Here is a 17,973-nt window from a genome sequence, read left to right on the forward strand (position 1 = left end):
GATGGGACACCTGAAATTGTCAAAGCAGCACTCAGTAAACACATAATAAGCTGACACACCCTAAACAAACATTTAGAAACCACAGGACAGGACAAACCAGCTGGGCCCAAATTAATTTTGTTCCTGTTGTGGATCTATCATTAGTAAAGCGAGAATTTGATGAGCAGTCTCTCCACGTGTTCTGCCTAAATTTCTCTGGCGACCTTCTTTCTCCTGGCTGAAACAGGTTCGTTACAGAAGTTCTAACTCAAGGTGTGGCACATTAAGGTTTGTTGAAAACATTTCTGGTAAATATTTACTGAAGGTGATTACTTCCACCAATCCAGTCCTCGCTGTTTAGTACCAAATTGCCGGCTGCCAGTTAACTTACTTTTCCACCAGCTGACCTCCTCAGGCCCAGACGAGACAGCTTAAAAGACAGTTAACAATTTCGAAGCCAAATGCTCCCCTCCACAGGACAGAGTCATTACTCACGTTCCAAATTGCAGCAGCAGCCAGCCTGCACATTAGTTAAATTTGAAAATTAATTTAACCACTTACCAGACTACCACATCAGGCCAACTTCTGGCAGCAATATAGGAGTGCAGTGTCCACCTCCACAGGCCAGGGTCACGACATAATTTCCGAATTGCAGTAGCTGAAGCTAACTCGCCGCAGATCAGAATTGTGGTCACCCTCCAAGTCGTGCAACCTTTCTCTGGTCTGACCCGCTGGGCAGCGGCTGTCGCCAAGTACGAAATGGGTATATTTAAATGTGAGGTTCGCTTACACTGTTGAAAGAGAGAACAAAATGGCCTGCAAACTAACTCAAACTGGCGGATAAATTTGCCCAATAAGTTAGAGATCACAACACGCAATTCGAAGTGAAATTGACAAAACAATTTATTGCAAGTGATATCGCTGGAAGAGAAATTGACTAGGTTGACGCAGAACTGACGGTCTGTGAGATCAGAATATCTCTTCCCAGAACTGAGGATGAGACCAGTGAAACTGATTAAGAAATGATAAACTGCAATGTGTTTTTTTTTTTGGAAATAGAGTCATTTAGTTACAGGCATGCTAATTGCAAAACAGTTGATTGGTTGAATGTCTGTTCCTTCACACAATGCAACATCATGACGGTATCATGGTTCTATTCATTTTCACAGGTACGTGTGAATGTCTCTTCTGAAGTGCTGAGGTACTTCCATTGTCCTGTTCCTGAAGCATGTCCTTGCTGGTGCCTGTCTATCTGTCCTGCTCTTTGTGTGGCTTTTGTATGGCAGGGTTGTGAAATTGCCCTTAGGGTTTGACATACCTATGGTGTTCTGTCACGTCAATGGGAGCTTAAAGTGCATTCCCTTGTTTGACTACAGAGCTGCACTGGAATTCTGGGTATTCTGGTACAGTTATGCTTTTTTGAGCCTATCGTGGGAGCCTATCGTGGGTTAGCAAACCTTTTTCCAACTTCACACTTTTCCATTTTGGACTCCATCTGCCACCCCTCAGTCCAGCTCTGCATTCGATCATTATCCAGTTTCAATCTCTAACCAACTTCTGCTTTCTATGACCAGCCAATTTCTGTAGACAGTCAGCCAATTTCCCTGTATTCCATGTCTCCTTACGTACTCAAGTCAAGAACAAGCAATACACAATCTCCATCGAGATTAACAAATGACATGGTCAATCATTACAGCGGCAGGATGTAATTGTCCGAGATCCATGTGACGACCTCCAGTAGAAATTTCAATTTATCCTGTTCTGAGATGTGATAACACACCATAGGAGCCGGTAGGAATTTAACTTAGGCTGTTCAACTCATAAGGGTAGGCATTTGCATTGACGACACAGCAAAACAATTGTCTTTAAACAATGCATCACGTAATGCACGTGTGCAAAAGGCGTGAAAGTATATCCTAGTTTTCGTCAGGAAGTTCCAAGAAATAGTCATGCCATGCATTATCTGTGACATGAAGTGACAGGTTTATTGCTGAATCCTTCACGTGGAAAGCAAATACATGTTATTCATTAGTCAAGACCAAACTTCAACCCAAAATTGAACTGAAATGGATGAATTGATACATTCTCTACAAAAGTCGGGTAGATGTAGGAGATTTGTTATAAACCAAGCGGCCATTTTGGGACATATTAAATGCTTGGAATCCATTCTTTTTATCATATTCGTGTTTGCTTGTATGTTCCAAGGCTCAGTGAGGTGGCTGATCTTGTACTGAGCTAGCACCTGATAGCGAACGCTTTTGCATCATGCGAATACTCTTCTTTGATAAGAATCTATTGTTATACTAACATGGTTGATCAACCACTTACCAGCATAGTCCAGACAGCTACGTGACTGCGGCTAGTGACTGGGCCAAGTGCCAACTTACTCATTATGGTTCAATTACCAGTTTGCTCATTGTTAAATTTTTGTAACCTATACAACGGCACAAGTCTCTGTATCTCGTTGGAGTGATTCTAACCATCATGGTAGACTTGTCTCTCCCCGTGAGCTCACCTATAAACCGTCAGTAACTCAAGGCTTGTATGGCTTGAGTCATTTTCCTTAATTCTGATCGATAGGAGTGATTATTTGATTGAATATTTTCATTCCAATCTCCAACAGCTTGGCATAGACAGCAGGATCTCTATTGTATGACGTCACCAGCTCTTTCCCTTTTTTCTCTTTTTGACTTATTACTTAGTCTGCCTGAGTCTGGGCGTTTTATTTACAACTAATCACCTGCTTTTATTCGAGACCAGTCTGCAGGACTTTTGTGAATAGTTTGCTGGTTCATTTTGACATTACTTGACGGGTTTTATTTGCGAACAGTTGGCGGGTCCATTTTGTAACTACTCGGCGGGTTTTATTTGCAAGTCGTCAGCGGGTTCATTTTGTGAATCCTGTGCTTGTGTCCTATAAGGGATAAGCTGTGTCCCTCGCGGGTGTTTTTTTTCCCTCTCTCTGCCATCAGCTGACATAAATGCATTTGGGCTCTGTCGAGGCTAATGCGTTAGCTCTCATACATTTGTATGGATTTGTTTTTTAAAATGTTAAAACAAAACGTTACCGTACGATACCTGAACAAAGGTTGCTTTTAAAGACTCTTTTAAAGGTTCTGCTTTGTCAGTTTGTGGCTGTTCCTTCTTTGAGCCAAAAGGCGAGTGTCGGAAGCTGTTCGCACATTAAAACAGATTAAATTAACACCATTCGCCTAGAGTTGTTGGCCGGGAAGCCAAGTTCTGATGTTTGTCTCTGCGTCTATGTCATGTGTTTTTTTTTGGTTTGGATTTTTGTCTTGTCTATTTGCACTGTGTAACTAACAATTTTAAGATGGGCTCGCAACTTTCCTAGATCGTCAGCGACGAGTTGCTCCCCGGGATGACGTTACCTCGCCTTTCTGTGAAGGGCGGTCTGCAGCATTTTGAACCTTCAAAAAGGACTCTGCAATATCGTGGTAAATACGTGAATGAGGTAGGAGAACTGTTGGTACACCATTAACTTTTCAAGGGAGATGGATGATAGCCATTACGTTGTTCCCTTTACCCTTGAGTTACATGGGTAGTCCCATGGAAACTGGCCTTTTGTGGGTTCAATTAAACTGGATAAGATTGACTATTGGTTGGTTTTCACTCAGGGAAGGTGCAGTGATCATTCCTGGAATCATAATTATATATTTACACGTTTCGAAAAGTTTAAACACATTGCTAAAGGACAACAGCCTCCCAAAACATAAAACACTCACTGATCACATGAATTTTCCCCTTCTCCTGTATCCTCGGCTCCCCTGCCTTATTCTCCTCAGTTACCCAAAATCCCTGTACCGCCTTCCGAATCTCGCCTGTTGTGGAGGAGATTGTTGTTCTTATTACCGCTTGCAATGTGGAGCAGACGAAAGCTGTGCCCAGTGCCTGCCAAACCAAGGAGCTGGCCCTGCGACGTCCCAAGCGATGTTGCATTGCAACAACCACCTAATTCCACACACTATGATCATTCTTACGCTACTCGTTTAAACCAGCAGCAACCAGGTCTTAAGTCAGAAGGTGACGGTCCCTCAGACATTGACAGTTCTCTGCCCCCGCAATTACCTGGAATAATAATAGGTCGCACTCCACTTGATAAACCATTGAACTCACATTGATATCCGTGACATTTTGCAAGACATCCCAGACTCGATAAAGCAGCCTGTTCCCTTTTATAATTGGCTTTTGCAAATTTGAGACATTTATGAATACCTTCCCCAGGTTGTACCGACACTACTGAAACTGGATTACTGTTCCGATTGGTCTTCAGTTAAAGGATTGAGTTAAATTTTCCCTCACAGCATTGGAACACGATTGAGATGCGGTCTAATTGGTTAGGTAGATGTGTCAGAGATGCCATCGAGTGCCGCCAGGCAACAGAATGGTTTTGGTGAAGTTATATGCTGCCTGCAAAGTGCATCTGAGACTGTCCCTAATTTTCTTGCTCGATTTCGAGATACATGGGATGGTTCAGCTGGAATTCTTATAAAGGATAATGATCATCTAGCCGTTAAGACACTTATCAATTGTATCCGACTTTATCATACCCAGCTTTATAAGGTTAAGATCCTAACTTGCCAGCTTGTCTAATGCAGAAATACTATTACTACACTTAACAACATGGATAGACAAGGTCTGTTTTGTATTAAAGTTGATAAAGAGGCTTATCCTCGATTTAATTTTGTTTCCTCTCATTCCCAGGGTCTGCCCTGCATTGACAACTGACTAGTTAAGTGTTGGTCTTGTAGTCCGTATGGGCACTGGGAACAGAACTGCCATGTGGCGTCTTCATGACATGCTGTGGCACCATGTACACTTTGGATTTACAAACGCCAGTGCCAGCCGTTTGAAGATTCTTCCCATTCCCCTATTGACTGGGGCTACCCCAGTGTTGGGTGGAGGCGGGGTTGCAGCAGGCCGCCTTAATACGACTCTCCCAGTCCTCATCTGAACATCCTGTAATGACAGTGGAAATGGGAGGTCGTTCCATTCCAGTTTTGGTGGATTCAGTGATCACTCATTCTTCTGCACCTCCCTCTGTGGATTTACCACGTAGCTCTGACTCGGTCCATGCTATCGGTGCCTCTGCTTTACTTTGGTTCATCCCCTCCCTCATACTATATCTATTATTGTTACAGTTCCCCAGACTCAGCCATTATTTCACCTACCTGCCCGATTACTTTGCGAGACTGTGAGGCACTTGGTAAACTTAATGCCTCGATTCGTTGTTGCCCTGAAGGCGTGGTTTTGGAGATTCCTCAGTCACGCTACCCTATGCTGCGTATGGCCGTTACTGAAACTTCACCACCGCCCCCTTCCGTGTAGAGCTGGCAGTGTGCCACTGAGTCACTTTTCATTATTATCTTCCCTCTTTGTGCAACTGCAGGATTCCCCTATGTTCCCCCGCGTTTCTTTTCTGCACTGCATCCTTTCGACAGATTATCCCTTTAAGTATTTTTATTGTTCCATGTCTCACCTCTGTGCCCCTCATCTGCCAAATTCTGCCTTTGCTGATTTTCACTTTAGTACAATTTCTGATATGGCCCTTACTAGCCTTTGTTGTGTTAGCGTTCAGGGATTTTCAGCTGAGGTTTCTATTTCCTCCTCAATTTTCTTCGCTCTGTGGTGTCTCATTTTATTGGTTTTGTCCTGAAAACTGTTACTTTAAATCCAGAAGCTCAATCACAGTTGGTCCATCAGTATCTGTTCACATCCACTGCTCCTGAAGGCATTAGACCTGTTAATGCTTCCCTTTTAAATTCAGGGTATCCTTATTCATATGCGTAACCTAGGCAATATCCCTAATCTGCCTGCACCTAAACCTGATAAGTCTGGCAGATGTTCAGGGTCTATTAAGGCTGTTGTTGGTCCTTGCCATCCGTAGTCCTGACACAAATGCTATCTTTACTTCCAACCCTTCTTCGGCGGGTTTGTTTTTTCCATGATTGACCTCTGATCAGCCTTCTTTTCTATTAGATTGTCGGCTGATAGTCAGTAACATTTTGCCTTCACTTTTGGCAGGCGTCAATATACATGGATCAATATGCATAGATACCCCAACGGTGTACGGAGAACTCAACTTTTATCCAGCCGCTTTACAGCGTACTTTATCAGGTTTGCACATGCACTGCAGCAGTGAACTTGTAAATATGCCAGTGATTTACTCATGGCCTCCTCTGCATCTGCTGCGTGTATGCAGGATGTCATTGTCCTGCTGTGGTGTTTGGCACAGGATGGCTGCAAAGTTTCATTTGATAACCTGCAGCTCTGCCAGCCCGAGAAATAATCGAAACGACAATGGAATCCTGAAATGACACAAACCTTTAAACGTTGACAATCTGTACTAACTACAGCACCTTCCTTGGGTCTTGCTGATTATGCTCAGTGGTTTCAACTTTATGTTGCTGAAATGGAGTGTTATTCCTCTGAAATTTTGACACATGTGCATGGGGATCTCTGTCGCCCTGTTGTCTTCTATTCTGTCCAGTTGCCTGCTGCTTTAATGAGAATGTTGGCATGTTTGTGAGCTGTGGTAGCTGCCTCAGTAATGGGAAAAAAATGTAACCGTTTGTTTTGAAACACCCATGCACAGTTTTTCTTCCACATTCAATCTCCCTGCTGTTAAATTCTGCCGCTACGTCGCATTTTACTGCTTCTAGGCTTATAGGCTATAAGGTCGTCCTACTGTCCTGGTCTAATCTCACTCTGTGACATGCCACGTTTTTTGAATCCCGCTATCCTCCTTCCTGTTACTGACTCCTTAGCGTAACCTGATCATGAGTATTTACATGTTGTATGTGATGTTGTTACCACTCGTCCCGACATTTCTGAAACCCCCCTAGAAAACCCTGACTTGCTACTTTTTTACTGGTCTCTCCTCCTACAGGCCTGCAGATCATTTAACACTACCGGGCTGTGTTGTCTGCACACTATCTGATGTCCTCGAATCTGGTGCTCTCCCTAATGACACATCTGCACAAATAGCAGAGCCTTTTTTGCTCTTACACGGGCATGCATTTTAGCTTCAGGGAAATCAAATCATATTTATCTATTTCCCGCTATGCTTTCGGAGTGTTCCAAGATTTTGAGACTCTCTGGAAGCATAGAGCTTTTATGATTTCCTCGGTAAACCTGCACAACACCGTCGAATTATTAATAACCTTTTGGAGGCCATAATCCTCCCTTACGTCGTAGCTGTTACTAAATGCACTGCACGCATGGCGGCTGGAGACGTCATCACTTGTGACTACTCCTTCACTGACAGGGCTTCGCAGGTGGCTACCAGTAGACCAAACATGCACAGATCGCATTAACCTAAAATATGCCATTTTCCTACTGCTCCAGATTTTTAGATTATTAGATGGTGCCTGAAACGCACAGATGGCATCATGGTGTCACTGATTCGATTACTCACACTTCGTGATGGCCGCATAATTTGCCCAGATCCCATTCACATGTCCAGGCAAGAGCCACCCATGAGTTTGGCTATATTGGGAAATGGGGCATGTGTCACGTATTCATGGATTTTTGGTTTGTACCTGCGTTTACCACTGCTGCTTGTGCTTTGTTATCGTTTTGTCTCATTTACCTATAAAACGATAACTCAAAGCCATTGTTCAAGTTTGACCATCTTCCTGCCCACGGCGGACTATTTGTGAAATTAGTTTTGTCCATATGCCCAAAAGACTAGGTTCTTAATACCTGTTGGACATTGCTGATATGTTCTCAAAGTGAATTGAGGCATTTGCACCCAAAAAAGATGATGGTAGGAGATTTGATAAGAGCCTGATGTGGGATGCCATCCTTATATTTGGAGACGCTGGTTCTGTTGGTAGTGATGGGGCATACATTTCACTACAGCTGTTTAATAGACTATTTGTAAAGCTCTTTCTATCTCCTGGCGACATCATATTCCTTATCAGCCACAAATCTTGAATATGGTGGAAAATAGTCTTTACCAGAATCTTGCAAGAGACAGGTTTGCCTTGGCCCGACGCATTACCTTCGCTTTATTTCTATTGGGAATCAGTTTAATCTTTAAACACTTCTCACCCCTTTTGAGGTTTTAACGGGTAGACCTATGCCTACTGCAACTGGGCATCCTGTGCTGCCAGTTGACGTCATCCTGTTTCTGACGCAAGAGTCTTATTTGATTATACTGGTGCTCCCGAGATGAAAAGGTCCATTCATTATCCTTTTGGTGACCCGAGCAGCTCTCAAATTCATGGGGAAAGCAGAATGGACCAATGCCGCTCATTGCAAGAGAGCTCCACCTCAAGGAAAAAATCTTTTGACTACGTCTTCATTACCGATGCAACCAAAGACCACAGGTATTTTCAATTTATTGTGTTTGCCGTTCTTTTACTATTGTTTTGTTTGCTTTCTTGATGATGCTCTTATTTGTTCGGAGTCGTTGATGTGACCAAGTGGACCCTGCGAAGAGAAAACTCTATTTTAATACTTTCCTTTATATGACATTTTTTTTTTAATGTACAGAATGTCAGCCAATCTGGATGTTGGGTGTTCACTCAAATTCTGTTCCATTCCAAAGATGGAATTCCCTTTAGGGCGTTCCCTTTGAATGAATCTGACACTGCTGAATGGTGGTTACATCAAAGTGATTCTGCTGCTGCTGCTATGATTTTTTTTTGCATTCCCCCAACTTCCTAAAAATGTTGGGTGCTTCTTCCACTTATGCGGATAAAACCCGCCTACAGTGGTGATCCGGGGATGTGCGATGGGCACTTTTAAAGGCTGGTTCCAGCCTCTGTATAATCTATCATGTATCCCCCAGTTTCTACTCCTCGCAAACATCACATCCACGACTGCACCTTGACCAAGTATTTGCATTAACAGGAAACACCCTTTGAAGTGGCAGCCTGAGTTCAGTAAATACCTTCACTCAATCCTCCATTCAACATCTGATTTTCCATCTACTATGGATGGCAGCACACTTATTCTCACTGTTCCTAACAGGACTGTCCTTAATAATCTTTCACCACCTTTTGCTCTGCTGTGGAAAGTGATCTTTTGTTCGCTTTCAATGGCACTAAATTTGTTTCTGGTCAGAACTGCAAATGTGTTGCTGGTCAAAGCACAGCAGGTTAGGCAGCATCTCAGGAATAGAGAATTCGACGTTTCGAGCATCATTCCTGATGAAGGGCTTATGCTCGAAACGTCGAATTCTCTATTCCTGAGATGCTGCCGAACCTGCTGTGCTTTGACCAGCAACACATTTGCAGCTGTGATCTCCAGCATCTGCAGACCTCATTTTTTACTTTCTGGTTAGAAGGCCTACACCTGACTACCAGTCTCCAGGGTTGGCTGCTGCAATCTAGGGTATGTTGTCCCTTTCCTTTGACACTCCCACACTTCACCGTTTGAGAGTCCGATGCCTCGAACGAAAATATTACTTACTATTTTTCAACATATTTTGACTACTTTTGTGTCTTCCCTATGGCACCCTTCAACTTGTGGTTCAAGGTCGAAGATTGCCAGGACTTTGGAGGAGATTTCAAATGCCACTTCTTCAGCTTTTGACTGCCGAAATGAAGAGATGATAATTATCCGTACGGTGGCCATTCAGAATCGCATGGCCCTTGATTATCTTTTAGCTAAAAAAGGGAGCACTTGTACCCCTGATTCTCGTGAAAGCATTACAAACATACCTGTACATATTCGCAGGGTAGCGTACTCTCTTCGTGATGTAAGCCCATATTTGGATATTTGGACTTGTGTGGATAGTTTATTTGGCTCTAGATCTTTCACACGTTTACAGGGCCTTGTGATACTAATTGCAATTTCACTTCTGTTTTCCCTTGTCATTGTTTAATCTAAACGATGCCCTAGGAGACAGTAAGGACTGCAGATGCTGGAGATCAGAGCTTAAAAATGTGTTGCTGGAAACGCGCAGCGTGTCAGGCAGAATCAAAGGAGCAGGAGAATCGACGTTTCGCGCATAAGCCCGTCTTCAGCAATGAAGACGGGCTTATGCGTGAAAGATCGATTCTCCTGCTCCTTTGATGCTGCCTGACTCGCTGTGCTTTTTCAGCAACACATTTTGAAGCTCTAAACGATGCCCTGCCGTTTTGGGCACGACTGGCACCGTCTTCCCCTGTTTCTTCCAAGTTTGTACATTTTTCTGTTTCTAATGTATCCACGACATTTTATGAAATGTCTGATTCTATCAGTTGTGAAATCCCTTCCTCTGATAATTACCTGAATGACTATGAACCCTCATCACCTGACAACCCCCTGGGACAGGTAATGTTCCTCCTTTTGCCAATTCTACTGAACTGTCACTCTGATTTGGTGAAAAGAAAAAAAAGGAAGGATTTGTGGCAGATCTGTTATAATCCAAGCAGACATTTTGTGAAAAATGGACAGCCTAGAATTCATTCTAATATTCATGTTTGTGTCTGCTTGTACCTTCCGGGCTCAATGAGGTGGCTGACCTTGGAGCTGGACAAGCACCTGATAGTGAATTCTTTCCAACATGGGAACGATGTTCTTTAACAAGAATCTTTTTTTCCACTAATTGTTCATCAACTACTAACCAGCACTGTCCAGACATCTACATGATTGGGCCTTGTGCTTCATTATGATTCAATTAACAGTTTGCTAATTGCTAAATGATTATAACCTATGTGACCACACAACACTCTGGTCCTCATCGGAGTGACTTGTGACCTGTGACCATCGTGGTCGACTTATGCCCAGTGAGCTCTTGGATAAACAGACAACAACTCAAGGCTTGTGGGGCCTGACTCATTTTTCTTAATTTAGATCCATACGATGACTCTTAGATTGATTATTTTTGCTCTGATCTCCAAACGTATGCATAGTTGTCGTGCGTAACTCGACCTATTACTGTTCAGTGTTTGTGCACTGCCTATAAGACACAGGCAAAAATGCCCCACCGCAATGCTCTCCATTGTTCAGAGGAGTGCAGCTCTAACAAGACCGAAGAAGCTCGAATCTAATCCATGGCAAAGTCGGCCCATTTGATGAGCATTGAGCATTCAATCCACCAGCAACAATATTCAATTTCTTTGTTAGCCATACACACTGGGAACTGCAGCGTTATTAACAAATTTCACTGCAGCAATGGACAAGGTGACTTTGACCAGATAGTCCAGTCTCCACAGGTAATGAGAGAAGGACATGAGAAAAACAAAAGAGCATCGACCATTTATCCCATTGAGCCAGTCCTGTCACGCAATGAGATGATCTGTTGTCAAACTCCTCATATCTACCTTTGCCCTATTCTCCCAATCTCGCTTAACAAATAATCACAATAAAAGACAATCTTCAATATACATTATCAAATACTCTAGCGTCAACAGCCATTTAAGGAAAATCACTCTGAACAAGTCCATACTTTCTGCTCAGAGGAGCATTATGACATTTCTCCTGAACAATCTGGTCCTATTTTCTTCAAGTAATCTCCCATTATTATGGAATCTCCAAAAAGTTGAAAGTGTTTATGTTCGTCTGTTCTTGGTTTTCTATTCAAAGCTTGAAGACTTTACTTGCACCATCCCTTAACATTCAAACTTCGAAAGACAGTAAGCTTAATTTGTATTATTTCTGATAATACCAGAACCGTGAGTGCATCTGTCTGTGTTAAAATCAATAAGATCGGAGTCAATTTAATGGACATGGCGATGAGACGCTCATCATAGAATACCTATGTAGAAGTAAGCCATTCGGCCAATATAATCCATGCTATAGAGCTGAAGATTATGCAAACCATGCACTCTCCCGATCATATTCTTGTCATCCTGCATTCCAACGGCAATCCACTGAAACTCGACATCTTTGTACTCTGGGAGATAACTTATGCAGACACAAGGTGAATGCACAAACCCCACATATACAATCGACCGAGTCTGAAATCCAGCCATGGTCCCCGGGTCTGTAAAACAGCAGGGTACATACAGAGGCACTGTGCTGCCGAATGGAAGGCAAATAAGTAATGGCATATTTGGAAATAGAAACATTCTGACAGGAAAAGGAGACAGAATGATAATATTGAAAAGGATTCCACGAGTACTTAGGAACAAACAAATTGAACCAGTACCATTGAGAGATTGAAGTTCAAAGTGGCTGAGAGATATTCTGCACGTGAGACACTCTGATATCATTGCATGTCAGGTCCAGAGAAATGTCCTCAAACACAAGGAGAACAGATAAGAAAGTTTAGAGCTGGATTCTACACAGTATTTCTATTTCAATTAACTTACATCACCCTTCTCCATTGTAGATCAGGTTATTTGATGAGTATAATTCCGAGCAGCAATTAGTCGACTTTCGGATAATGTTTCAAGTGCTTCATTCTAGCTCTGCAGCATGTATTTCAAAAGTAATACTGATTTAATCAGGCAACCTCAGGTCCAGTGAGCTCACCTCAGTAATAGGGAGGCTTATACAAAAAATGCCTTGCGTGTTAGGGAGGAATGACTGATTTTTCACGATAGCAATGTCTTTTAATCAATTCTAAATGGAAACTTACAGTGTAAAAATGCTTCACATGATGCGTGTTTTCAATGTTGTTATCGATATGAGAATTCCTTCAAGTTGAATTCACCAAAATCGGTTTTCTGATTTCTGTCCTTTTTGACATGTACTGATGTTCAAATATTGCTATGCGCATCATTACCTCAAAACTTGACCTGATGGGCAAACCAAAATTTGCGTGAATTATATCGAGGGGAGGTAAGAGTACCGAATGGATATCGGAGCTGATGCAGATGAATTCAGAGTGAAATGATCTCAATTAATTTTGTTGAAGTATTTCAACATTCCTGGAATATTAAACCCAGCATGTTAATTGGAAAAAGACGATGGTAAACAGGCACAGGGTTTATGTCGATGGGGTTTATTTGATTTGCTATGACAGATTGGGATCACAGCCCATGGAGTGTACTGCACACCCGCCTTTAACTAAATGAAAGTAGAATGGTATATAAATCAAGTTATGCCATATTTCAATAATGCTTACTTTGACCGAAGAGTATATAATCTGCAGTTCTGGTCCCAGTGTCGTTGGGAGACAGCAAAATCAGAAAGTGTTTAAATAAATTCATCACGGTGGTTCTGTGGAGGGCAAGTTAAATCCTAGGTGGTGAAAATGCCTCGCTTGACAGAAGTGGAGGATATGACTTCAAATCAATTCACAAGAGTAAGCATTTAGAAATGATGTCAAAATCATTACACATGGAAGAACAGAACATGATCTCAAATGGCTTTCCAGGAAGTGTAACCATTGCAGCTGATATAAAGGCAGGTGAAAGCAAATGTAATACAGATACGAAATGTGCAGACTTGCGGACAGAAATGATAAGAAAACAATGAAACCCTGAGCAACGTTTCAGATGACCTTCCCTATCCGACGTCAACGTTGGTCAAATAGACTGAATAACAGCCTTTGATCTGATCACTGTCGGATTCTATATTCGGATTTACGTCCTCCAGTAACGTTCTTGTTATCCTGTCAACAGGGCATTTCCAGTAGCGAGGGGCCGCCATCACTTATGCTAATTCTGTGTGTTAACTGCATCGGGTGCGCGTGTTTTGTTAATGTTCTCAGAAAAGGGAACTAGTACTGCTTATTCCTCACTCTGTTGTCACTGCATATCATCATAGATTCACCGTGTTATACAGCACGGAAAAAACACTCTTCAGTCCAACCAGTCCGTTCCGAACATAATTCCAAACTGAACTGGTCCCATCTGTCAGCTCCAGACCCAATCTCTTCCAAACTTTCCTATTCTTGTATTTATGCAAATATCATTTAAACGTTGTAATTGTGTTTCTAAACAAACGCCATGTAACATATCCATTGCCAAAGGAACATCCTGCTGAACACAACCTGATCACTATGGGAATGAGATCCAAAATTGACCCACATTTGCTGCTGATAATTGGCTTCAGGAGTACGTTTGCTTCACCAGGTGGAGTTAACCACAGCCACCTCCCACTGAATGTCCCATAGTGTGAAATGAAATGAACAACAATTCTAAAGTCCCGATGCTTCAGTTATTTACATCGTCTTATTAATTGGCAAAAGGAAGAAAAGGGATATTTAAGCATATTCGTTAAATGCCTTCTGAACTTTGACTGGATAACACCATAAACACAAGTGTTTGTGCAGCAGCCCGAGGTTTGCAGAATGAAGCTCAACTCAAGTCCAAAGTAATGTATGTCTTTGGTGTTATATCCCAGATTTGCTATCCGTTTCCACAAACAAAACAGCGTCAACAACCCACGTAGTAGGATGAAAGTTCCTGAGATAACGAACAAGAAAATAATAAATTTCCTTCGGCTCTCCCTCTCTGAATCTCCATGACACTCACCAATTCTCTGAGACTGGAGCCTCTTGCGGGCTTGACTGCTCATTAAAACCTGTCTGATGGTGAAAACATTGAACAGCACAATGAGCACAAATGGAACGGCCAGTGAGAAGATGTGATGCAAGAACTCGATTGCTGTCCAGACCAAAGACAATTGAACTTCCTCAGCCATGATAAAAAAACCACGGGGTGTTCCACATTCCGTAGAATCCAGTTAACATAAAATACCAGCTGGTGTTTTTTAAACAGCATAATACTCCAAGTGTCCCAAGAACCAGGTGTGCTGTTTTTATGGTACAATATTTACTTTTCCACTTCTTGGAACAGATGGTCACAAATCGATCAAAAGTAAAAGTGACAGTGAACCAGACAGATGTATCTGTGGCAGCATTTAATAGTGCAGCGTGTATATTACACATGGGAATGGTCCGTATGAAACGAAATCTATTTCTATAAAGCAATACAGTGTGCCTTAGGATTAGATCGAAAATAACAACAAGTATGTCCGCCACTGCCATGGCCACCATGTATCGTGTGACACATTTGGAGAGACGACAGTCTTGACGACTCAGTATCATGATCGCCATGATGTTAACTGTGACGTGGAAATAAATACAAAAAAAATTGTATGTTAGATTTATGTGAACGTTAAATCACAGTATTGAGATCTATAAACGTGGTACTGCTTCCTCTGGTGCATTGAAGTGAATATATTTAGACATTTTCTAAAACAAAATGAAGTGTGTTAGGGTGTAACACAGGAAATGTTCAATTTTCAGCACAGAGGCACACTGATTTTACTTGAAGCACACCTTGAACTTCTAAGCCCCAGAGCACTTTTCAGACAGAGTTTGTCTCTTAGCATTCCCAACAGAATGCATCATCTTTAATGGTGAACGGATAAAAGTTGGGGATACCGAAGAGCCAAACAGTGGTTGGCAGACAGCTCCCCATTTTGGGTCTTAATGCGGAAGCATGCAAGGCTCTGGAAGCAAGGATATTTATATTTTTATAAAATGCATTATGATGAGCCAAAGCATATAAGCGCCTACTTTGGTATCAGGGATCGAATATTTTTTGTTAGATATTATGGGAGATATGAAAAAATTCCATGACTCTTCCTTATGGCTGATAAAAAAATGTGAGACATATGACAGAGTGTCGGCCCTTACGTACTGAGTGCCCAGAATAATTTGGAGGTTGTTTAGAGTCGTACAGTCATACATAATCACAACAAAGAAAAGGCCCTTTAGTCAATTGCGTCTGTATAGAGCATGAACAATCCACTTCAATGTCTCGACTCCCCTCCTCATCCCCAAATTCACAATACTCGGGGAGAATTTCAGAAACTTTGCTGACGCCCTCAGCATGGAATGCGGTAAAATGGTTGTGCGCAACACACTTTATTCTTGTTTCCTTTCTAGCTGAAAGAACACGTTTGTTTTTGATGTCGAATGGTAAGGCTGGGAAAGTTACCATCCAGATATATCAGCAGAAGCAATACAAGGCGATTATATTACCTGAGCAATTCTTGCATTAAATTGTGAATTTCAGGCATGAATATAACGGTAACATTGTCCAGATGGTAGGCAGCAGATGATGTTCAAAGCAGAAGCAGAATTTTAAAGATCAAATAAAGGCAAGATAATTTATTTAGCCAATTCCTGTGAGGTCGTGAAAATGATCCCAGAAAGAAAAACATGGTGAGAACACTCTATCCTTATCATTGAGCTTTTGAGCTATGCGTTATGCTCATTTCAGGAGCTACAGTTCCATTTCTTTATTTTGCTTTGGAAAAAAGATGCAGAGCAGTTTAAACCCGTCTTGAGCGCACTGATCAGGTCATATGACTTCCTAGGACATTTCAAACAGCAGCAGCTCGAAAAGGATGTAAATCGCTTCCACTAACACTGCCGAAGCCACATTAAGTCAGAAGACAATCGCTAATACATATCCAAATAGAGCGATACTGAGTAAATATCCAATGCTTGGTCTAAAACATTGCAAATAACGTGCCTGCCACTAAAATGGCAGGCTCTGAGCATGTCAATTTAGAGATGATTAAACACTAGTTCAGGTTCACTGTTATCATGCCTGATTTCCTCATTAGTAAAGTCCCGGGAGGTTACCAGTGAACAGACACAAAACTGACGTAGCCATATGCATGCAGGAACTGATCAGAAGCTAAGAATCCAACATACGTCTTATCTTACCCCCAAATTTGTTGATCATCAACAAGGCACAAGCCGATAGTGTGATTCGTTCTGACTAAGATCACTGAAATCGAAATGGGATATGTTTTTTGCTTTCCGTAGCCATTGTCAAATGTAATGAATTTCTCCAACATAATCTCTTTTTGTTTCAGATTTTCTGCATTCACAGATCTTTGCTTCATTATATAATGGGATAGCCCCCAATATATCGGTTGTTTGCAGCTCTAATAACGTTAAAAAAAAGCTTGACACTATCTAAGATAAAGTAGCCAGCTGGAGTAACAGCAAATCCACAGTGCATACACTGCCTAGAATGCTCATATCTAATAGCACCAGTGTGGTCTACATGATAAATTGGATATACTCAGAAATCACATTGCTCAACGCCTTCTATTTGCATGAACGCAACCATTTTGAATAGCAAGAGCCGACATAAATAAGAAACATGCCATCTTCTTAATCCTCACCATGCCAGGCATTATGCGGATTTCCAACTGCATCAGCATTCGTTCTGTGAGTTTAGGTCAATGGCCTATAATTCATTCCATACTTGTGCTCTGAATGTGTTGGTGGCACACGGATTGCACAGTTCCAGAAGCTCTGTCATCGTCAAATTCTCAGGGACAACGGGAGATGGATAATAGATGTTTCCCCAACCATTTAGATGGAACTAAAGTTCAATGAAGCTTGCAAGAAGGTTTCACCTTACATTGGACTATTTCCCCACCAACTTAAGTGCATGGACAGCTGAGCATAAGCTGCGTGGACAATTACAATCATTTTACAGAAACCTTACTGAAAAAATAGTTGACAAGAATGATAGACGCTTTTCAATATGAAACAACATCTGTATCTATGGCTTCCAGAACACGTTGGATCGGCTCGTAGATTCTGAATTTGATAGCAGTGCATTCAATGGTAGTGACATTGACGAAACTCATTGTCAGCATTAAATGCAGAAGCTGGTTAAATACTTTAAGCAGAACAAATATTATTGAGAGAGCTAAGATTCAGAATTTTCTTTTAAAAATGAGGATGATCAGAATAAAAATCACAATGTGATTAATAAGGAAAGGAAAAGCAGCAGAATTTAGGAGGCGGCAGACAGTTTGGTAAAATAAACAAAGACATGATAGAATACATGAAATACTGTGAGATGTGAAGAGATGTTTTACTGAATGTTACACTGAAGCTGCACAATATACGCTAACATGCAAGATTTACATTGAGATCTCCAATATGGGTAAGCTGCGCCTATGTATCTGCTGTATTAAAATGTTTTGCAGAAATTAGTCCTCTGAAAAACATGGAATGCATGAGCTCTGAACATAAGTAAAATTATGGGCGAAATAATTAGAATTAGTAATTGAATTAATATTATTTCAGGGTTGCTGTGATGGAGTGGT

Source organism: Hemiscyllium ocellatum, unplaced genomic scaffold, assembly GCF_020745735.1.
Source record: "Hemiscyllium ocellatum isolate sHemOce1 unplaced genomic scaffold, sHemOce1.pat.X.cur. scaffold_101_pat_ctg1, whole genome shotgun sequence".
Taxonomy (NCBI): Eukaryota; Metazoa; Chordata; class Chondrichthyes; order Orectolobiformes; family Hemiscylliidae; genus Hemiscyllium; species Hemiscyllium ocellatum.